Raw genomic sequence first — 21,293 nt, 5'->3', positions numbered from 1 at the left:
TCCTACTGTCATGGATTCTCTTGTCTTTCCTCTAAATTCAATTAGATTTGAAATTGAATCTTTTTCACCTTGGACCATGTGGCTTATGAAATGTGTAAATCATATTCTTAAATACCTTGGTATAACTACAAGTTACAATAATTATGTTTGTTATACTGCACTAACTACCTTAAAAGTATGTGATACTTGTTTGTGGTATTTGGATAATGGTTGTTCTAGGCACATGACAGGTAACAAAGCCTTGTTCAAGACTCTCTTTGAAGGAAAGATAGGAACTGTCACATTTGGAGATGGAAGCAAATCAGTCATTTGTGGTATTGGCACAGTAGACATACTAGGGTTGCCAGTCTTTAAAGAATTTTGGTTTGTGGATGGATTAAAGGCAAATCTACTGAGTATCAATCAAATTTGTGACAATGGACTGAATGTGTTATTCACCAAGTATGAATGTGAGATACTTGATGATGTTGGTAACTGCATCTATGTTGGGATAAGAACTGCTAATAACTTCTATGGCATAACACCAAGCATCAGTCACAAATGCTATAGTGTGAAGATAAATCAGGTGGACTTATGGCATCAACGGTTAGGACATGCTACTCATAAGCAAATTGAAAAGATCTTTAAGTGTGAGGCTATTGTAGGGTTACCAAAATTTAAGAAGGTAGAGAAAAGTATCTGTGGAACATGTCAAATTGGTAAATAAGTGAAATCTCAACATCCATCAATAAGTGAGATTCAGACATCCAGACCATTAGAATTACTACACATTGATCTAATGGGTCCAGCCAGAGTTTAAAGTCTGGGTGGAATGAAGTATATACTAGTAGTGGTTGATGACTTTACTCGATATACTTGGGAAATTCTTTTGAGAGATAAATCTGAAGCACCTAAAAAGATGATATATCTATGCAAGAAACTTTAGATTGAGAAGAATGCTATTGTTGCCCGTATCAGAAGTAATCATGGAAGAGAGTTGAAAACTCTAAGCTTGGATCATTTTGCAATGATCAAAGAACTAAGCAAGAATTTTCTGTACCCAAGACACCTTAGCAAAATGGAGTTGTGGAAAGGAAGAATAAAGTAATCCAAGAAATGGCTAGGGTTATGTTGAACAACAAAAGTATGGCCAAGTCATTTTGGGAAGAAGCCGTGAACACTGCATGTCACATACTAAATAGAGTTTACTTTAGACCCGATACCAAGAAAACTCCATATGAACTCTAGAGAGAGAAAAAGCCTGTTGTGAAATAATTTAGAATATTTGGCAATGAGTGCTACATTCTTCAAGATTGTGAGACTTTTGAAAAGTTTGATCCTAAAGTGATAAAGGGATCTTTCTTGGATACTTTACATCAAGCAGAGCCTGCAGAATATACAATCTTAGAACCAAACAGTGATGGAATCAGCATATGTGGTAATAAATGATGAACAGAGTACTGAAGATCATTCTGAAGTGTTTCAAAGAACCCAAAATTGTTACATTGATAGTGAAGACACTCTACCCAAGGAGTATGTTTGTAGGTCTGATGATCAAGAATGAAAAATTCTAAATAATGCAGTGTCAGAGCCTACAACACCTATTCAAGAAAGGATACAAGAACAAGGTGAGGGAAGTACTCGTTTTAGGCGAACCAGCACATCAACATCCTTGGTAAAAGGACCATTTGCAAGGGTTAAGCTGAATCATCATATTACCAACATCTTGGGAAGCTTAAATAACAATATGCAACTAAGATCAAAAGCACTAAATGCGATCGCTCATTCTTGCTATTTGTCTCAAATAGAACCCAATAAGGTAGATGAAGCTCTTGAAGATACTGATTGGATAAACTCCATGCATGAAGCACTTCATTAATTCATTTGGAATGATTTGTGGGAACTAGTTCCTAAATCACAAGGAGTTAATGTAATTGGCACTAAATGGATTTTTAAAAACAAGTCTGATGAACATGGCACAGTTATAAGGAATAAATCAAGATTTGTAGCACAAGGGTATACTCAAGTAGAAGGAGTAGATTTTGATGAAACTTTTGCACCTGTAGCTGGACTTGAACCCATCCAAATTCTATTGGCCATTGCATGTCACTTAAATTTCAAACTGTATCAGATGGATGTGAAGAGTGCATTGTTGAATGGGATGTTGCAAGAAGAAGTGTATGTGGAGTAGCCTAAAGGATTTGTAGATCCACACAAACCTAAAGATGTCTATAAACTGAAGAGAGCATTGTATGGTCTCAAACAAGCCCCTCGAGCTTGGTATGATAGACTGACTTCTTATCTTGTGGAGAATCAATTTAAAAGAGGAAACACAAATAGTACTCTTTTTATTCCGAAGGATAAGAAACATTTTGTTGTAGCACAAGTCTATGTGAATGACATTGTTTTTGACTCCACTGATGATAATCTTGCCAAGTCTTTTGCTGATGAAATGAAGACAATGTTTGAGATGAGCATGGTAGGCAAACTTACCTACTTCTTAAGACTACAAGTGAAGCAAACTAACAATGGAATCTACATCAACCAAGCAAAATATGTCAAAAATCTTGTAAAAAGATTTGGACTGTAAAATGCAGCCCATGCTAAAACACTAATGGCCACCAGCACAAAATTGGGGATTGATCCATCAGGCCAGTCTGTTGACATTACTTTTATATAGAAGTATGATTGGTTGTTTGTTATACCTTACTACTAGTTGTCTTGATACATCTTTCAGTGTTGGTGTGTGTGCTAGATTTCAAGCTAATCCTAAAAATTCACATTTAACTGCTGTTAAAAGAATAATCAAATATGTGAATGGAACTAGTGATTTTGGTTTGTTCTATAGCAAAGAGTTGAATGTATCGCTTGCTGGATATTCTAATGTTGATTGGGCTGGGAATGCTGATGATAGAAAAAACACTACTAGAGGGTGTTTTTATGTTGGAACCAATTTAGTTGCTTGTATGTGTAAGAAACAAAATTCAATCTCTTTGTTTACTGCAGAAGCTGAATATATTACTGTAGGCAATTGTTGCTCACAGCTTTTGTGGATGAAAAAGTTGTTAGGTGATTATGGCATATCACAGGATACTATGGTTGTATATTGTGATAAGTCTCGTGTTATTGATATCTCTAAGAATCCTGTTCAACACTTTAGGACTAAACACAGAGAGATTAGATATCACTTTATTAGGGATCTTGGGGAAAGAAAAATAGTTGTTCTTGAATATATCCCTACTGAGCATCAGAATGCTCACATATTTACCAAACCTTATGATAGAAGTAGATTTGAGTCTCTCCATCAAGTGATTGGTGTTATCACATGCCCCTAGGTTTTCCTAAACCTTATGGTCCTTGTGCTTAATCTCTCTATCTTTTGGACCAAAATGTTTTTGCTTAGGATTTTTTTTTTTAAATTCAAAAAAAAAAAAAAAATACTAAATACTAAGTGTGTACCTAAGATTGGTTTATGAAATTTACATTTCATGACTGTGTTCCTTGTTTAGCTTTGATGAGCTATTTTCTGCCCTTTGCTAGTTTGTGCTATGTAGTGCTTAATTGTGTGAGTTGTTTATATTTTTTAAACAAATGATCTTAATTTTGATGTCATATATTTTGATCGTGAGGACTAGAAAATCCTAAGAGGAAGGAAAAAATAACCATCTCATCACTGTTACTTGCCAATCAGGAACACTTGTGTGCAAATTATAAAAGCCGTGCTCGGTAAGGTGTAGTACTTGCACAGCAAGATTAGATGAGGTGTTATTTTCAAAAGAAAAAGAATGTGTAACAAGGGTATTTTCTTTTCTATCTCCTATATGCCCATACATGATATTTTTGATTGTGCTGAAAAGAAGAAAAAAAATCAAAAGAAAAGGCAAAAAGAATCAAAATGCTTTTATATGATTGCAAGCATGTTTTCTAAGAGATGTAAGGGTTATATGATGCAACTGTTTTGGTGATAGTTACTTTCAAACCAATGTGATTGATGATGTAGAAAATTTGTTTAATTACTATCTACATATCACCTTTTATGTATCTTATACACTTACTAGTTGCACACATTACATGCAAATCTTTGTTAAACTTTGTACATATGAATGTGTGTTAACTGATTTGGTCATTCGAAATTATACATTGTGTAATGTTTACTACTCTTTTTAGGGTTTGGGTTGAACTTTTTGAAGAGGAAAAGTTAAATTTTTGATGAGGAAAATTTAACTGTTTGAAGAAGATGTGTTTTTGAAAATTTCTAGAATCATTCATATGCATTTCATATCATGAAAAGTGGTTTTGAATTGTGCTTTTGTAGAAAATTTCAAGTTTTCAAAAATTCTGAATTTCATCTTTTTTGATTGATAGAAGCTGTCTCTTGACCAATCGAAAAAGAGCAGCTTTTAGGCCAAAATTCACTGTCTCTTTTGATTCCTATTCGATTCCTTTCGATTAGTTGAAATCTGTTTTAAAAATTTTTCGATTTCCTTTCGATTCCTCTTGACCGATCGAATTTCGTATTTTTCAAATTTTAAAAAGGAATTAGATCAGTATTTTTCAAAAACTTTGTCTTCTTCCTCTCGACCCCTCTTGATTCCTCTACACTAATTTTTTTTTTTTTTTTTTAGTCAAAGCTTTAAACGTTTTCATCTACATACCTGGTATGACTCTTTTACCCTCCACTTGTGAGTTAGAATCTCCTATTTGTAGGAATCTAAAGTCTAGGGATTGGTTACCTTTGTGTCAAGGTCTTGTTCCCCCTCCTGCAGTTCTGATCAGAGAATTCAATGCGAATCTCTCTATTGAGTCCAATTATTCAGGTAGTCATATTTTGTTTACTTGGATTCGAGGTGAGGAGTTTAGGATAACTGAGAAAATAGTATCCAAGGCCCTTCGTGTACCTCTTGTTTGTAATCCTACCTATCCATACAATTCTTCTCCTTTGATTGATGATGTGATGTCTCTTCTCTGTAGCAAACCTGTCACATGGGGTAATTAACATGTGTTCTATAATTAGTAGGAGCATAGGTTCAAAATTTCAGTATGTTTGATTAATCATTTTTCAAGAGGGGGATATGAAGATCAACTTACTAAAATATCACCAAAATCCTATGGTGGAGTCTTACCTAGGTGACAATAAATAAAATGAACAATGTAATTAATTGAAGGGTTTGACTTACCTCCAGTATTTTTTTAACTGGACATGTCCTTTTGTTTTTAAATATACAATGAAAAGTGGTAGTTGGTTTTAATCTCTACATTTTATTTAGTTAGTGGGTGACATAACAATCTCTCATTAAAATAAAAGGAGATTACAGTTAAAAAAGTACTGGAAGTAAGTCAGACCTTTAATTGAAATGGTAAAAATATGCATTTCATAAATGTGTATTTTTCTTATTCAAGGCTACAAAATCTCTCTCTCTCTCTCTCTCTCATGAACGCATGCACTTGCACAAATATCATCCTTGAATTTTGACATGAGTGTTAATTTACTCCTTGGACTTTTGATTTGAAAAATTAACCCATGCACATTACATTTGTGACAAAATTAGACCTGTTAATATTTTCCATTGAAATTAATGGATTTAATCATATAATGTGTGTTTCTTAAAAAAAAAAAAAAAAAAACCATAATGTGTACATGACGTGGCAGATGCGTACATTACATCATTAAATCTGTTAATCTTTAACGGAAAATAATAGTAAAGTGTTATCAAATTGACATTCACTATACTTTCTCAAAAAAAATTGACATTCACTATATAAAGTATATGAGTGACATGTATAAAAACAACTACATATTTAATTGAGATCAGCTGAGCTCAGCATAGAGGAGGATTGAAAACTGCATAATTTTTTTTTTTTTTAGATTGCATAAATTTCAAGTACCAAATTATGGATTGTAACAAATTCTGAATCATAAATAAATATGCCTTTCTAGTTGTGGATTTCAGATGCACACTTAAGAAAGACACTGACAACAGAAACATTTCAAGTTGGCAAATATCAATGTATTTTACGGCCTCAATCCTCTCAACATTGCTCTTTATGCTCAAAGCTGGCTTAGCTTGCGAAGTAGTTAGGTTGAGCCACACCTGAAATGAACGAAAAGAAGCATAATTGATTCATTTAACAAGTTCTTAGCAAATAATATAACAATAAGAATAACTATAGCAAGTAACTTTTAGGCTCTGTTTGGTTGGGAGGATGAAAAAGTTGGAGGATAGAAAATAAAGAGAGGTTAGAAAAGCGAGAGGATAGAAAAGATTTTAGTTTTCTTCATTTGTGTTTGGTTGGGAGGGTGGAAAAGTGGAGGGAAGAAAAACTTTTTTATTTGGTTGAAAATAAAGTTTGTGTAAATTTACTATCATGTCCCTATTAAATAAAACAAAAAGTAACACATTATACTTTAAAAAAAAAAAGCGTATAGATAGACACTTCATTAAAGTTAAAAAGAAAAAAAAAGCATAAGAAATTAACCCAAAACTGTTTTCTAAAAAAAAAAACAAAAACAAAAACAAAAACCAACCAAAATTAATGAGAAAATAAACATATGAGCACCCAAAAAAAAAAAGAAAAAGAAAAAAAAGTTAACAGCATAAAACGTCTAGACAAAATCAAAGGGAAAAAAAAAGAAAAAGAAAAAAAAAAAAAAGCCAACACGTTAGTACAGAGAAAGCAAAAATCAAAGAAAAGAAAAAAAAAAAAAAGGAAAGAAAGAAAGAAAGAAGCCAACACATTAGTACTTAGTACAGAGAGAGAGAGAGAGAAAAAAAAGAAAAGAAAAAAAAAGGCCAACACGTAGGTGAAGTCCAACGTGAAGGGTATTTTTGGAAACTCTTCTCAGTTTTCTTCTCATTTTAGGGAGAAAACTTTTTGGTGGGCTTGGGGAGAAATACCATTTATTTTCCTTCCTCCCCATTCAACCAAACACACTCCAAAAATGTTTCCATTCCTATTTTCTTTTCAAAGTTTTCTATCCATCCTATTTCACCTCCAAACAAACACACCCTTAATCATTGATGGGTAATTGGGTTCATTACTTAGAAGCCATAGCACAGCATCATATACTGATCAATGGTGGCTCAAAAGGCTCTTCCTTTAAAAATGGGGGTAGAGGTAAGGTCATAAATTGTGTGCACATGCAAGTTGCAACATACTAACTATGGGTGTACGTGTGCGTGTGTATAATGGAACTATTTGAAATTTGGTATTAAGGGAACTGTAAGACACTATTAATTATTTTTATTTTAAAATAATAAAAGAAAAGGAAAAATAATGATATGATTTTTTTTAATATTTAAAATGTTGAGTTGTGTATTCTATTTGCCACGTAGGCTATTTTCCGTTAATGAGATAACGGTAGGGAAAATGGAATAGTTTTTGATTTTGGGGACTAAAATCAGTAAAAATAAAAAGTAGGGTCCAAAGTGGAAATGAGGTGAAAATGTAGGGACAAAAATAGTATTTCCGCCTTTATTTATTTATTGGGAGAATTAACCATGTTTATTTTGAGTTGCTGCACTCTAAAGGTTTGCTTACCAAAGTTCATTTGTACATCCATGAACCATAACTTTATAATTTACTGATACTTAATTAAAAGAAAGGAAAAAAAAAAAAAAAAAAACCCTATGCTAGACAAAATTTTGTTTGAAGATGAATTGAGAATGCAATCAAATTCTTCGGCCACAACGATAAATAAGGGCCTGTTTTGTAGTAGCTTTCAAGTATAGTTTTTCAAAATGATGTGAAAACCGTGGTTTAAAAAATATTGTGAAAATATGTGTTTAAAGGCCCAAGAAGCAAGTTAATGTGCTTGGCAATGTTTTCATGATATTTCAACTGTCTTAACTCTGATTTCGATCCATGAGCCATCATTTTAAATGGAATTCAATACTCTTTGTAATGACATTGGTTTTATCCTGATTAGATGGCCGCATCAAAAGTCAACTCTTGATTGCCACAAAAGTCAACTTTAGGTCAAATTTGGTCAAAATTGACCAAAAGTTCAAATAACCTTAGGCTTGATATAAAAACATGAAAAAGAAGAAGAAGAAGTCATTTTGATGGAGTTTTGATCAATTTTGACCTTCAGTCAACTCACTGTTGACTACGGGCAGTTTGGTCATTTTGACCTGAAATGACACTTTAAGCACTTCAATGCTTGAACAAGTTAAACCATGATGATCCTGATGTTCCCACGGTCCCCTAGTTAAAAAAAAATTATTTTTCTTTGGAATTTTTGGGGTCTAACATGCAAATTGAGGCAAACAAAGTACGGTATTAACACAATGCTAAGGAATGTTTGGGATAGAAAAACTATAGGAGACTTTGCAATTTGGTCATGGTGGTGTGTGCAACCGAGGAAACTGAAACCTCCAATGCCTATGAATCATGATGAACCTAAGAAGGGTTAATGAGGATGATGGTGTGCTTGATGATGACATTTCAGCGGGGTAAAAACGTTTATTTTCAAATCGTTTTGAAGGACAATTCTTCCAACTCACTACATGAAGATTCATAAAACTATCCATGCGTACATTGGCCCCATTTGATTCCATTTAGTTGGGGTGATTTTGGAGGGAAGGAAATGGAAGGAGAGAAAATATCTTTTGGGTTTTTATTTGGAAGAGAAAATGTGAGGGAAAACTAGTGGGGCACGAGTATTTTCTCCACAGGCCCACAAAATTCAATCTCCCCAAATCAGAGAGAAAAGGGAAAAAAAAGTCTCACGTGTTTTGGATGGAAATTTTGACTAGTAACTTCCCTCTTTTGTCAATTTCTTCTTTCGTTTTTGTCTTTTTCTATTACTTCTCATTCATTTTTCTTCCATTTCTTTTGTGTGTTCATCCTTCTTCTTTTTTTTCTCATATGTTTTTTTTTTTTTTGTACATCCATTTGTTTTCCTCATCTATTTTGCATTATTGTGTGTGTGTTTGTATGTATATTTTAATGAAGTGTCTATCCATACACAATTGAATTGAAAAAATTTATACAATTTACATTTTCTATCCTAGCTCTCATTTTTCTTTCCAATTGAACAAATGAGTTTTATATTCCTCCAATTTTCTAGCCCCCAATCAAATGAAGCCTGTCACATGGTCTATTTAATGAGTCATGTGACTAATCTAAATAATACATGCTGATGGTTTTATGAGTAGTTATTTATAATTCAAGATTTCACAATTAAAATGCATATAATACAAACATAGAGAGGTTCATATACAATCCACACTAACTAATTACACAATATTAATTAGGAAATTGAAAACAAAAGTATATCCTAAGAGTCACACAAAACTAGGCAATCTCTTATCCTCTAAGCAAGTTCAGCATAACATGACACACATATGGTTTATATAAATTCTTATTCCCTGTTCGTCTTTCAACATCTCCTTCTTGCTACTTGATAGGTTCTTAAAAATTTATTAATGCATTACCTTTAAAAGAGGATTGGTTCAATAAAGTATGGATTATCCATCAACACCAAACAAAGCTCAAGGAGGTAAGGCAACAGATGGATTGAAAGGAACCTGGTCAGCACAACTAAGCAATTCATGAGGCCCAGCTTCGTTTGGGTTAACACCTATACGATCAAGGTAATGTAGGTAATTAATAATTGATGATGTTGTTCATGGACATCTCATTATTACCTTTACCACAAACAAGATCTCCATAGAGCACATTCATGGTAGTACCAAAACCTGAAACTCTCTTGGCCAAATTGTCATTCTCGGTGGGTTTCCAGTTGCCAATAAAGACATCGTGTGCTGAAGGTTGATTTTCTTTTATTGGCGTCATCCACCTCCAAATTGCAACCAGGAAGGCCAAGGTAGCATTTTTTTCTATGTATTCTGGATGGTTCAACAAATCCACGTTCAAATCTTTAGTGGCTTCTCCATAATTGTAGTTCCTGATGGATATCATGAATAAAGAGAATCCATTGGATTGTGTCACGAAGCTGTCAATTGATCTACAGTTTCTTTAAGGGCGAGAAACAAAAGATACATACAAGTCTTACAGTTGTAAAGTAAAATGTTATGTCTTTAAGAAAAGGAAAATTCTTGTATTAAGTTTTACCAAAAATTAGGTTGCACATGTTTTTCTCAAGAATCGGTTACCTAGATTTTGCATGATGAATGCATATCTTAGGAACTCATATTTGAATAATTATGCTAGAAAATGATCACGTTTTGATTTTTTTTTTTTTTTTTTTTAAAGGTAAACATAAAATTTCTAAAGAAGTTTCAACTTAAATAAAATTGAACGATATAAATGATAAAATCATTTGATGCAAAGATATAAAGAATGTATAATATTATTGCTATTTATTGATAAGGTAGATACTAGTAGATAGGTAGAGCACCCCGACCATAATATGCAACTCCAGGTGCACATGGATAATTGTCTTTGTAGTTCTCATCACAATAAGGAAAGCTGGTATTCTTTTCCTTGTAATTGCATAAACCGCAAGTTACAGGTCTAGAAACGTACCCTTCGTCGTCACCTAAAAAATATCATCCACACTTTGCTTAGAGATTTAATGAACCAAATATTATTAATCATTGTTCATATACTACTTTATTTACAAATAGCTAATTCATCAATACGTAGTTCCCCAAGTGAATTTCGTTCCCAATTTAATTTGTTATTTTAGTTCTATTTGTTTCAACGTTAATATTTTCTAGATGTCCCCTCTAGACACCCATTTGAGAAGAGAGAGAAAGAGTAGAACCTTTAGGGTTTAGGTTAAGTAGATAGAGAGTTGAGGCTAGAGTGAGAAAGGGAAAAGGAATGAAATCAATAGAGGAGATGGTTGTGGTGTGAGCTTGCGAGAGGGTTTGGCTTGTGAGTGAGAGAGAGAGAGAGCTTCATAGTGAGAAACAAAGGGATGTCATTGCCAATGCTAGCAGTGGCATGCAATGGTGAACTAGAAGGGATGATATTTTTGGAGGATCAAGATTATGGCCATGGAGGTTGGGATTCGGTCAAACATAAAGAAAAGATTTCTAGTAGGAAGGGGGAACTAGTTACGTAGTGTTTGATTATGTGAGGGATTTTATTCGGTTTAGATTTTCTATTGGTGTGTTACTGGGTATTTTGTTTGATTGCTAAGAAAGTGTAAGCATACAAAAGAAATTTTTTTAAAAAAATGAGGATTAAAAAAAAATTCATAATTTTTTCAATTAAAATTTCAAGATTATTATTATTATTTTTTTGGGTTCTAACATGACTTTTAAATGTTAAGTACTTAATTTTATATTAATTTGTTTGCCATGTGTGTGCCAATGGGATGCACACCATCAGCCATGTAGGCATTTTCTTTTAGTGAATTAATAATAGGTACCAAATTGACTTTAAGTTGAAAATAATAGAGACTAAATTAACAATTACCAAAATGTGGGGACTATATTGACCGTGATCTCAAAATGTAGGTAAAATGGTAGTATTTTCTATTTTTTTATACAATTATTTTATTTTCCTATATTTGGTAGCAACCTTAAAAGAGTTTTAAAATGATCTTCTACCTTTCTTTATTTTTAGTTTGCCGTGAGATATGATTGTTTGCCAAAAGAAATTTACTGGAGAAATTAAAAAAAAAAAAAAAATAAAGCATACTTTTTCTGTTGACTAAATATAATTTTCTTTTGACTCATTTTTTCTGATGCTACCAAATACCAAAAATGCGGAAACTATCTACACACAATGTTTTCCTTAGAAACAAATAGATTAGATAAAATAATTTACATTCCGTTTGTTTTAATGGAAAATTTTATATGAAAATAGTTTTTCGCATTTTCCTGTATTTGGGAGTATTAGAAAAAGTGGGTTAAAAGAAAATTATCTCTTAACTTTTCTTGTTTAGCTTGATGTGAGATATAATTATTTCCACTAACATTTTCCACAAAACAATTTTATCTCAAATGAAACTAAATAAGAAAAACAACTCTATCTCACTTAAGTTAAATATGGGCAGCCAAAAGACAATTTTTCAACTCAATTTAAGATCATTACTAAACACGTAATGTTTAATTTGGCCCCTCTACTATAAATTGTACCAATTATATATAACCCCTCAAATTTTAACATCAATTGTCAATTTCATCGTTTGGTCTCTTGTCCTTTTAAATATTAACAAAATTATTAGTTGAAATTGATTTTATTTTACATATTTACAGACTCAAACATTGTTAAGTATAAAATAATAAAATAGTGATTTTTTAATTATTTTAATAGGACCAGTTATTTTAACCATTGACTTCGCGTGAGTAGGGTGAAAGTATGTGGGAAGTAGGAACTATCAAGAAATAAATAAAAATTTAAAGTGTGAGTGTGACCAATCATAGGTTCTAGTTAGCTCAACTCACTAAAAACTAACTAATATTTTAATCTGATGACAAAGAGCTATTATTATAAGCAGACGTTATACGTTAAAACTCTTTTAATTTTTTTTTAATAAAAAAATTAGCTTGTTTTATCTTTTTATTTTTTAATAGAAGCTTTAGTTAGGTTAGGACGAAATGTATAGGTGCTTTTTTCTCCCACTCAAAATATGGGGTGTTTTAGAGATGTTCTCCAAACTTGTTATGGTCTGTACCTTAACATATCTTATAAGGTATTATATCTTCGCTTAGTATCAAAGCGGATTCCAAAAAAAAAAAAAAAAAAAACCCGTATTATATCTTCGCTTAGTATCAAAGCGGATTCCAAAAAAAAAAAAAAAAACGATTGGGTCCGATAATAAATATATCTTTTTATTTTTTTTGGTTGAGAAAAAGGCAAGCGAAATAATATATATATATATATATATAAATATATAAATATATATTTATATATATAAAAGGTAAAAGACTTTCTTTTAAAGAATGGGGGGTAGTCTTTTCTTGCTTTTGGCGACTCCGTTGTTTTTAGATAACTAAGTATTTTATTGAGGAAAAAAAAATCTTAAAAATAATTAGGAAAAGAGGTTAAAAAAAAATATAAAATATAAAAAACAAATTCTAAGATTCGATCCAAACCAAACAATCTCCTAGGCCTACAATATAATTTACTATAAATATTCACTCACACTTATTTTTTACATCTCTATACACAATATCCACAATAATATATGCTTATACACATATTTTAAATTATTAAATTGTAATTCCAAATTATTTAAAATGTAGAAAATAGATATGCATATGAAAGAGGTAAAAGATAGTTATAGATTTACATAATATATATATATATATATATATATATATTTTTTTTATAAGATAGAATTTCTACTCTAGTCTAATCTAAATGTATATATGTGTGAAGTTCCCTCCTAAAAATTTAAATCTCAACTCTTACCCCCTACACCCTATAAACATTTATACTTATAGAATAACTACTGCACTAAGGTGGTGGTGATTTACATTGTATTATTAATATAAGATTTATATTATAGACTAAATAAATGTGCAATGCAAATTTTATAATGTTATAAGATGTAAAATAATAATTTTATGGATATAAAGGAAGCCTTGAAAGTTGTTTCTTATTCTCTCTAAAAAAAAAGAAAAAAAAAGAAAAAAAAAAAGAAAAGAAAAGAAAGAAAGTTGTTTCTCAAAAGAACAAAAGTCTTGAAATTAAGTTGAAACACAGTAAACACTTTGATCTCATCTATATACGACATCAAAGCCAGACGGAATATATACATATATATTCAACCATACCAACAACAGAAAAACTCAAATTAAAGAGAAACTCTGAACTCACAGGTTACTTTGCTGCCGATATGTGCAAGTAAGGCTGCGATTTCCATTTTTCCAAGGGAAACCTTCCCCCCGTCCTTGTAGGTAGTACCAAAGCCATAAGGCTGGTACTGAGCTGCGGCAGTGATAAAAGACGAGTAGTTCCAGAACTCTTTTGACCAAGACGACGGCCCATAAGTTTCGCCAGCACGGTCATACGTACTCATACGTTTAAACTGGGTATTCTGGACGTTCTGACCAACACTCCCGTTGCAGCATATTCGTTCGCCTTCCTCCATCAACATACAGCATAGACCTCTAAATGTGTTGCAGCCAGTACAGGGCTTCGGAACATAACGACGACGGTAATAAGAGTTGTCACAATTCACTAGCATTAATATAAATGCCAATATTGTAAATGGTACAATCCATTTATACTCCATTTTTTGCATCTAACAATTGACAAGGTTATTGGAGACTGGAGAGAGTTGTGTGTAATGTGTTCCTTCACTTGGAAGAAAAGGAGTGGATGTTAATGTGATTACGAAGAATCAGGAATATTTATAGATATATCTTTACTTCAAAATGAATAAAATAATTTGTTTCATTTTGGTTGAAAAGGACGTAACGTAATTTACGTAAATACTTAAATTCTATACTTTAATTACGATTTGGACAGTATTTATCTTTCTCCACTTGTGCCATGTTCCACGCAAGTTCTTTCCCTCTCATGCAAGCCCTGGGCCGCATTATCTAAAATCTTAACCATGTTTTTTTTTTTGGGGAGAATTAACCATATTTATTTTGAGTAGCTGCACTCTAAAAGCTTGCTTATCAAAGTACATTAATTTGTACATCCATAACTTTATAATTTAAAGATAATTTTTTAATTAAAATAAAAAAATAAAAAATTTAACCTATAAAGTGACACAATTGGATCTTAATTGATCTGGGGTGAGTGATGAAGATGAACTGAGAAAGCGAGAATACCTCGGCCACACTTAATGATAGAGAAAAAGAAAAAAGAAAAAAAATTATTATTTTAGTGGAGGACTCGGGAGTTGTTGGTCTATGTCTGCCAGTAAATTTCATTCACATTGGATTGATGCTGTGGGACACAAAAAGAGAGAGACAATTATCCCAAAAAAAAAAAGAAAAAGAAAAAAAAGGCTAAGATTCCGAATTTAAGGGAAGACCAAATTGACTCAATTAATTTAGGGGGAATAATTCAGCTTCCTGTACAATTGACGACTTGAGGATTCCTCTTTTTACACTTTACACATGTGACATGCGTCACTGGCCATGCACGTACATATCTGTATACATAATATTTGTTCATTATTTTTTTTAATAAAAAAATTAGACTAAATTAGACTCAAATTAAACTTTCTAATCTTATCTAAAATTTAATTTAATTTTGTATTGTTTAATTCAATTCTCTAGTATTTTTATTTTAATTAATTTGGTCTTTCCGTTAATGTCCATTAATATTTAGGGCCTAAAACTAAGTAGTTTTGATTTTTTTTTTTAATTTATATAATTTATAATTTAAAAAATTATAGAAATTAAAAAAAAAAAAAAAAATTTCAATCTCCCTGAGCAGTGTGATTCAGGCAAAACACAAAATTAAGTTTTAACATTCCATGAGGATGGAGGGGCTTAGACATATCTGACCATTTCGATCGGAAGTTTGTTCAGAATCTTGTGTCTGCTTATGGAGATTGAAAACTCCAAAGATATCATTGGCCGCTTTTATATGGCGCTCAACATAACCAGCAAAGAGAAGACGCTTCTTTTCTTGAACTCGTCATAGATTCAAAAGAGATCGAGTATTGAGAAAAATGAGATCTATGTTTTTTACAATTATTTTGAGAAAAACTTATTCTATTCAAGCCTGACCCCTACAAAACCCAAACCTATTCTATTCAACCCCAAAACCAGAACACTTCAAAAAGCTTTGCAGTGGTCGGGTTTTGGGGTTGGTTTGTAGTTGTTGCCTTGTTGGGAAGGAGATGGAGTAGAAGAAGAAGAGTGAGGACTACAATGTGATACTGTAGTAGCCATGGCAGACAGGCAGAGTCTTGCTAGATGCTCCATCCTTAAACTTTCAACACTGAACCCCTTGAAGAATATTGCTAGCCAAATCAAAGAGAGTAGCATTTAAATATTCTATAACAAAAATGCAATTTTTTTTGGTTATTTTACAAGAGCCTAACAATGCATTTTTTCTTGTTACAGATACTTTTTCTTCCTTACTTTATTTGCGAACAAAAACAGTAATATAGGAAGGATCATAGAAGTTTTTGAAAATGAAAATAGTTCACAGGTATGATAAAAATTGAAGTGTTTGCAATTTGTTAAAGTAGGTTCCCAAATATTTTGACACTGACAATGACACATGATAAAAAATTCCGGTCTAAGTGTAGCATCTTATTGTTCTTCACCCTATAGTTAAATAAGCCTTACAATTTTTCTTTAATTGTACTATTACAAGACGTGCCCATGCTTTGGCATATTGGTCTATCTAAACATTGATAATAGCTTTTATTTTAGGAACATACGCAGTGGTTCCAATTTCCTTGGAGATTCTGCAGCCATTATTGTTATAAGCAGTAGGTGCAACTATAATTAATAGGTATTCAAGAAAGCCCCAAGAGATAGGTAAGATTATGAGCAAAGAAATAGCAATTGGGTGGTATTCCAAAAGCCCAGGGAGAATAGAATGCACGAATAAAGTAAAGCAACGGCCTAAAAAGGAAAAATATTTTTGAGCACACGGACCCCTTGCGGCAGAAGAGTAATAGGAGGCCTTTTTGAAGAGTAAAATGGGGTTTAAAAAAGCCCAATGGTAGAGAAATAAAACAGGGCCCAAAAAGTGAGGCCTAGTAGAATTAAATAAATAAAGAGAAGAGAAGGCCTGTAATGTCCTTGTATGATGGGATAAGTATGAATTCCGATTCTACAGTGACAAAATACGATGAAGTAACAGCTACAGGAAACACATGAAGAAGAAATAAGACAAAATAAAAAACGGTTGGAGATGCGTGAAGAGGAAATGACACAAAATCAAAAGCAGTAGTGTTAGGTTCTAAATGTTTAGGTTTAAACATTTAGATTTCTATTTTTATGTATGTTGGCAAACTGAGATCAAAATATGTGTAGATTATGTATTAGACATTGCTCATGATAGTACAAGTAAGGATTCAAGAACATTGAAGCTATAGAAAGAAGAATTTACTTTCAGTGAAGTTCGACCGATCGAAAATCCCAGACAAGATTTCTGCAGAATTCTATTTCAGTCCAAACACTATAAAAACGTTTAGGGTTTCAAGTGAAACAGAGCTAGGTATAAAAGGAAAATCCTAACTACGTTTTAGAGTTTTAAGAAGTCTTGTGAATTACTCTTGTGAGATCTAAGAGGTTCTGTACCTTTTAACTCAACAAGCATCTGTCGGATCAAGAGATGTACAATCAAGAATTGGTGAAACCAAGTTGTTGCAAAAGATCAACTACTAACGGTTTCATTGGTTTTCCTGGGTAATCATATTGTTGTCTTCTTTATTTTTTCGCATTACATAATATGATTTATTACTGTTTAACCTAGATCTGAATAATAAACCTAAGTGTCAACTTGGTTAATTAATTAGGTTAAACAATCTGACAGTTCAATGGTCTAAACAAACAAACAAGTGGTGTTAAAGTGCGTTAGCTCTTGCTTAGGTAGTTTTACCTTGAGTTGATCCTTAACTCCTACTATCATGGATTCTCTTGTCTTTCCTCTAAATTCAATTAGATTTGAAATTGAATCTTTTTAATCTTGGACTATTTGGCTTATGAAATGTGCAAATCATATTCTTAAATACCTTGGTATAACTACAAGTTACAATAATTATGTTTGTTATACTGCACTAACTACCTTAAAAGTATGTGATAGTTGTTCGTGGTATTTGGATAATGGTTGTTCTAGGCACATGACAGGTAACAAAGCCTTGTTCAAGACTCTCTTTGAAGGAAAGATAGGAACTGTCACATTTGGAGATGGAAGCAAATCAGTCATTTATGGTATTGGCACAGTAGACATACTAGGGTTGCCCGTCTTTAAAGAATTTTGGTTTGTGGATGGATTAAAGGCAAATCTACTGAGTATCAGTCAAAGTTGTGACAATGGACTGAATGTGTTATTCACCAAGTATGAATGTGAGATACTTGATGATGGTGGTAACTGCATCTATGTTGGGATAAGAACTGCTAATAACTTCTATGGCATAACGCCAAGCATCAGTCACAAATGCTATAGTGTGAAGATAAATCAGGTGGACTTATGGCATCAACGGGTTAGGACATGCTACTCATAAGCAAATTGAAAAGATCTTTAAGTGTGAGACTATTGTAGGGTTACCAAAATTTAAGAAGATAGAGAAAAGTATTTGTGGACCATGTCAAATTGGTAAACAAGTGAAATCTCAACATCCATCAATAAGTGAGATTCAGACATCTAGACCATTAGAATTACTGCACATTGATCTAATGGGTCCAGCCAGAGTTTAAAGTCTGGGTGGAATGAAGTATATACAAGTAGTGGTTGATGACTTTACTCGATATACTTGGGAAATTATTTTGAGAGATAAATCTGAAGCACCTAAAAAGATGATATATCTATGCAAGAAACTTTAGATTGAGAAGAATGCTATTGTTGCCCGTATCAGAAGTGATCATGGAAGAGAGTTGAAAACTCTAAGCTTGGATCATTTTGCAATGATCAAGGAACTAATCAAGAATTTTATGCACCCAAGACACCTTAGCAAAATGGAGTTGTGGAAAGGAAGAATAGAGTAATCCAAGAAATGGCTAGGGTTATGTTGAACAACAAAAGTATGGCCAAGTCATTTTGGGAAGAAGCTGTGAACACTGCATGTCACATACTAAATAGAGTTTATTTTAGACCCGATACCAAGAAAACTCCATATGAACTCCGGAGAGGGAAAAAGCCTATTGTGAAATAATTTAGAATATTTGGCAATAAGTGCTACATTCTTCAAGATTGTGAGAATTTTGAAAAGTTTGATCCTAAAGTGATAAAGGGATCTTTCTTGGATACTCTACATCAAGCAGAGCCTACAGAATATACAATCTTAGAACCAAAACAGTGATGGAATCAGCATATGTGGTAATAAATGATGAACAAAGTACTGAAGATCATTCTGAAGTGTTTCAAAGAACCCAAAACTATCACATTGATAGTGAAGACACTCTACCCAAGGAGTATGTTTGCAGGCCTGATGATCAAGAATTACAAATTCTAAATAATGCAGTGTCAGAGCCTATAACACCTATTTGAGAAAGGATACAAGAACAAAGTGAGGGAAGTACTCGTTCTAGGCAGACCAGCACATCAACATCCTTCATAAAAGGACCATTTGCAAGGGTTAAGCTGAATCATCATATTACCAACATCTTGGGAAGCTTAAATGACAATATGCAACTAAGATCAAAAGCACTAAATGGGATCACTCATTCTTGCTATTTGTCTCAAATAGAACCCAATAAGGTAGATGAAGCTCTTGAAGATACTAATTGGATAAACTCCATGCATGAAGCACTTCATTAATTCATTTGGAATGATTTATGGGAACTAGTTCCTAAGTCACAAAAAGTTAATGTAATTGGCACTAAATGGATTTTTAAAAACAAGTCTGATGAACATGGCACAGTTATAAGGAATAAATCAAGATTTGTAGCACAAGGGTATACTCAAGTAGAAGGAGTAGATTTTGATGAAACTGTTGCACATGTAGCTAGACTTGAACCCATCCGAATTCTATTGGCCACTGCATGTCATTTAAATTTCAAACTGTATCAGATGGATGTGAAGAGTGCATTGTTGAATGGGATGTTGCAAGAAGAAGTGTATGTGGAGTAGCCTAAAGGATTTGTAGATCCACACAAACCTAATGATGTCTACAAACTGAAGAGAGCATTGTATGGTCTCAAACAAGCCCCTTGAGCTTGGTATGACAAACTGACTTCTTATCTTGTGGAGAATCAATTTAAAAGAGGAAACACAAATAGTACTCTTTTTATTCCCGAAGGATAAGAAACATTTTGTTGTAGCACAAGTCTATGTGAATGACATTGTTTTTTACTCCACTGATGATAATCTTGCCAAGTCTTTTGCTGATGAAATGAAGACAATGTTTGAGATGAGCATGGTAGGCAAACTTACCTACTTCTTAGGACTATAAGTGAAGCAAACTAACAAAGGAATCTACATCAACCAAGAAAAATATGCCAAAAATCTTGTAAAGAGATTTGGACTGTAAAATGCAGCCCATGCTAAAATACTGATGGCCACCAGCACAAAATTGGAGATTGATCCATCAAGGTAGTCTGTTGACATTACTTTGATATAGAAGTATGATTGGTTGTTTGTTATATCTTACTGCTAGTTGTCCTGATATATCTTTCAGTATTGGTGTGTGTGCTAGATTTCAAGCTAAGCCTAAAAATTCACATTTAACTACTGTTAAAAGAATAATCAAATATGTGAATGGAACTGGTGATTTTGGTTTGCTCTATAGCAAAGAGTTGAATGTATCCCTTGCTGGATATTCTGATGCTGATTGGGCTGGGAATGCTGATGATAAAAAAACACTACTGGAGGGTGTTTTTATGTTGGAACCAATTCAGTTGCTTGTATGTGTAAGAAAAAAAATTCAGTCTCTTTATCTACTACAAAAGCTGAATATATTACTGCAGGCAGCTGTTGCTCACACCTTTTGTGGATGAAAAAGTTGTTAGGTGATTATGACATATCACAGGATACTATGGTTGTATATTGTGATAAGTCTCGTGTTATTGATATCTCTAAGAATCCGGTTCAACACTCTAGGACTAAACACAGAGAGATTAGATATCATTTTATTAGGGATCTTGGGGAAAGAAAAATAGTTGTTCTTGAATATATCCCTACTGAGCATCAGAATGCTCACATATTTACCAAACCTTATGATAGAAGTAGATTTGAGTCTCTCCATCAAATGATTGGTGTTATCACATGCCCCTAGGTTTTCCTGAACCTTATGGTCCTCGTGCTTAATCTCTCTATCTTTTGGACCAAAATGTTTTTGCTTAGGATTTTTTTTAATTAAAAAAAAAAAAAACTAAATACTAAGAGTGTACCTAAGGTTGGTCTATGAAATTTACATTTCATGACTGTGTTCCTTGTTTAGCTTTGATGAGCTATTTTCTGCACTTTGCTAGTTTGTACTATTTAGTGCTTAATTGTGTGAGTTGTTTATATTTTTTAAACAAATGATCTTAATTTTGATGTCACATATTTTGATTGTGAGGACTAGAAAATCCTAAGAGGAAGGAAAAAATAACCATCTCACCACTGTTACTCGCTAATCAGGAACACTTATGTGCAAATTATAAAAGTCGTGCTTGGTAAGGTGTAGTACTTGCACAGCAAGATTAGATGAGGTGTTATTTTCAAAAGAAAAAGAATGTGTAACAAGGGTATTTTCTTTTCTATCTCCTATATGCCCATGCATGATATCTTTGATTGTGCTCAAAAGAAGAAAAAAAAAATCAAAA

At 32.7% G+C, this 21,293-nt stretch overlaps 1 protein-coding gene and 1 pseudogene across 2 annotated transcripts in view; both read right to left on the bottom strand.

The window, feature by feature from the left end:
* Nucleotides 1-5,903: 5,903 nt before the first annotated feature.
* LOC126717440 (chitinase-like protein 2) overlaps nt 5,904-21,293 on the bottom strand; it is a 28,533-nt gene continuing 13,143 nt past the window's right edge. The window contains exon 4 of one of the 2 annotated variants that reach the window (XR_007652593.1): nt 5,904-6,071. The gene's annotated coding sequence lies outside the window, so the exon portion shown is untranslated. Of the gene's footprint in view, nt 6,072-9,174; nt 9,417-21,293 lie in introns of those variants that run through there. The other variant, XR_007652592.1, reaches the window with a different exon arrangement.
* LOC126717441 (chitinase-like protein 1) lies at nt 9,175-14,313 on the bottom strand (annotated as a pseudogene).

Source organism: Quercus robur, chromosome 3 (genome assembly GCF_932294415.1).
Source record: "Quercus robur chromosome 3, dhQueRobu3.1, whole genome shotgun sequence".
NCBI lineage: Eukaryota > Viridiplantae > Streptophyta > Magnoliopsida > Fagales > Fagaceae > Quercus > Quercus robur.
This window is presented reverse-complemented; position numbering and strand designations above follow the sequence as displayed.